The sequence below is a fragment of the Eulemur rufifrons genome, chromosome 30, assembly GCF_041146395.1.
Source record: "Eulemur rufifrons isolate Redbay chromosome 30, OSU_ERuf_1, whole genome shotgun sequence".
NCBI classification, from domain to species: domain Eukaryota; kingdom Metazoa; phylum Chordata; class Mammalia; order Primates; family Lemuridae; genus Eulemur; species Eulemur rufifrons.
The window spans coordinates 14,130,675-14,133,906 of record NC_091012.1 but is presented as its reverse complement, the minus strand read 5'-3'; the positions used below and the strand labels follow the sequence as shown (position 1 = coordinate 14,133,906).

The 3,232-nt window shown below is 41.1% G+C and overlaps 1 pseudogene; it reads right to left on the bottom strand.

The window, feature by feature from the left end:
• Positions 1–218: 218 nt before the first annotated feature.
• LOC138378765 (transcription initiation factor TFIID subunit 10 pseudogene) lies at positions 219–837 on the bottom strand (annotated as a pseudogene).
• Positions 838–3,232: the final 2,395 nt, after the last annotated feature.

The following is a 3,232-nucleotide window of genomic DNA, read 5'->3' as shown; positions in this document are numbered from 1 at the left end:
GATCCTAACCAGAAATGATTGGTTCAAGACAGGCAAAGTACGCACAAACTATGGAACTGCAGTATAGATAGACACCCCATTTCTTCATTTCTAAAGGATAGAAAAAAAAGAAACCTCTATTTTTTATTGTGCTGCATTCCTTTTTTTTTTTTGTCACAATCCAGTTTATTAAGAACACAGGCTGATGTGGGGACATGGGACCGAGAAGTACATTTAGGTCAGGTGGCCCAGGTGAAGTAGTGGGGCTTCTTCGCATTGATGCCATACTCGCTGAGGGCAGTGGCCAGGTCCTCCATGGTTCCAGTGGACTTACGGTCCTTGCTCTTGCTCCGGGAGCTGCCGGAGGCTGTGCCCTTTATTTTGCAGTGCCGTAGGGCATCGTTGGCAATATCTGGGATGAATTTCTGGGCAGCTAGGGAGATGAGCCGAATTATGTGTGGGTCTGAGGCCTCAAAGCCAGCAGGGTTCAGGCAGTAACCAGTCACTGCATCAGGGACCCTGGGTGAGTAATCCTCCCGCTGCATTACGAAGTCCACCAGAGGCGGGCTGGTCACCGCAGGCTTCGCGTCTCCGCTGGCTGCGTGCGCTCCGCAGTAGGTAAACCGCGCCGCCGACCCACACCTGAGCCGCCCCGCTGGGCTGGTCCCACTTGCGCAGCCAAGACCTCGTGCCCCCAGCCCCTGTTCCAGCCCCGGGTCCCCCTGCTGGCCCTGCGGGGCTGGTCTTGTTCTCTGCGATGGGGCGGCACCAATGGGCGGCGCAGTGGGAGCCAGGCCTGGGGCCAAAGTGGAGGAGGCTGGAGCCAGTTCCCTCTGTGTTAGAGCGGATGCAGCTCATATGACCTGTGGGAGAGGCAGACTTCTAATATTCTTATGTAATACAACCTTCACTTCTTGTATTCTTGCTGTTGAGATCAACTGAAAAACCTGGTTGTAGATGGCTTCTTAGCAAATAAACTAAGATTTAACATAACATTAAGGTAAATAAGCAGGAATGCAGAACAATCCTAGGGTTCTGATTCTCATCCTAAAACAAGCAGGATTGGAAAATTGGCAGTAGTTTCACTTGCTGAGGCCAACCTCTGGGAAATACCTCAGCGCATGTTTATATTACATTAGGATGAAAAGGTTTCGAATAGCTTAAATTTCTGAGCAGGACAGATGTGGATGTGACAGGATCATCTGGTTAGATCACTGTATTAAAAGGGGCCAAAACCATAGTTTCAATCCCCACATGTAAACAACTGATTTTTTTTTCATTTGCTCAAATAAAAACCGAACTGCAGGCTAAATCCGATCGTTCATCTTTAAAGTGTGTTCTTTGGAGCAGGGCAAGAAGGGTAAAGAAATATGGAGAGATGGGGATAAATCTATGACCACTTCTAAATCATGGGGCCTATTGTGTTCATAAAGAGGTGGCAAATTGTATAAACAGAAAGTCTAGATGTTCTCAGTGAAACAGTGACAACTAGAGGCAAATGTATCAAATGTCAAATTGACAGGTGAATAAAAGAAAAGTTGAAAATCTTAAAGTAATTATGAGTTCCTCTAAATACTTTCTATAAGGCATTCCATAAAACAGAAACAGTTTTTAGTCTTTTCTTGGAGGAAAAATATATTGTCTTACCATCCATTTTAGATTTGCTCAGAAAAATTGCTCCTGCCCTTGGATGGCCAGCTGGATTTGATTCCAAAGTTCAATCTGTAGAGGAAAAAGACGTGATAATTTAGAAGAATGAAAAAGATGCTTTTAAAAACAGCTACACATTGTGATTACAGGCATAGAGGCTCATGCCTGTAATCCAGCACTTTTGGAGGCTGATACAAGAGGATCATCTGAGCCCATAAGTTCAAGGCTGCAGTGAGCTATGATTACAACACTGCACTCCAGCCTGGAAGATAGAGTGAGATTCTGTCTAAAAAATAGGTACACATTAATTTTAATCACTTTTAGCAGTCTTGAAAGAAGTGTGTAGTAATAAATATGAAGAAATATGGTGGCAACAATATAAAAATTCTACTGGGAAATGCACCGTGGTTGAATCTTTCCATACATGTAGACTAAAACTAGGCTATGCAACTACTTTTTTTTTTAACTTGTACCTGAATAATCTGATGCAACTAGTAGAGGAATCATCTACATGACCTCCTCCTTGTACTTATCAAATAGGAACACTATCACCCTCCTCTATGCTGATATGACTAGCACATTTCAGGATCAGTCTCAAGTAGCAAGTGATGCTGTGGCCAATTACTGTCAGACACCAGCTCAATATATCAAATATACTAAAATAAACAGGGTGGTTTTTGGCAAGCATTCTTTAGATAATCAAAGGCTAATTTTAACTCCATTCAATAAATGAACTCATTTATTTAGCTGTGATGTATCTGGGATATTCATCATGGCAGATTTAAGAGAGCTGAATAAAAAGTTTAATTTTCTAATCTACAGGAACACTGTCATAACAGAAAGTGAGGTTTTTCATTTTGCCCTCAATATCCAAAGTTAAACTCTCATGTTTTTCTTCCCACAGCATGGTTAATTTGGGGATTCATCAAAATTATCTTCTGGAGCAGGTCATAGAACGGCTTCTAAAAAATTTTGATCCTACCTATGCCTGCAGGTCACCAAAGTGGGATAATCTCCTATTTAAGTGAGACTACAAAACAGATTATTGAATTTCCATAAGACAAACTTTACCATCATAGGGGATAATAAAAGTTGTCATGAGAGGAAACAATAAACTAATTAAGGTAAACATCCCTCAGAGGAAAAAGTCCATAAGACCCCTCACTAACGTTGAATACTGCTTTTCCTCTAAGATTCTACTAGTTGTAAGATCGATCTCAATTGCACAGATGTTACAATGTAAAAATATATGTAACTTAGAATAAATGAAATGCATTATTAAAGGCTAACAGTGTTAAAATTATACAATTGTAAACTGTCAAGAAATAATTTTCCTTGCAAAACATTAAAGGGAGAGGGCAGTGACCAAGAAATTAATCAAAGAACCAGTACATTTCAGAGAAAGAGATTGAGTTCAACATTGATTGCAGTATATCCCAATTAAATAGAAGCAGTTTCTGGGCCAACTGCTGGGCACCCATTTATGTAAAGGCTCACTGCATTTACTGACCTGCTCTGTCATCCCTATACTGCACATTGTATTAGTTTTATGGCCCATAACACAAATATTTTAAGTCTCTCAATTTTTTATCTGTCTCTGCAT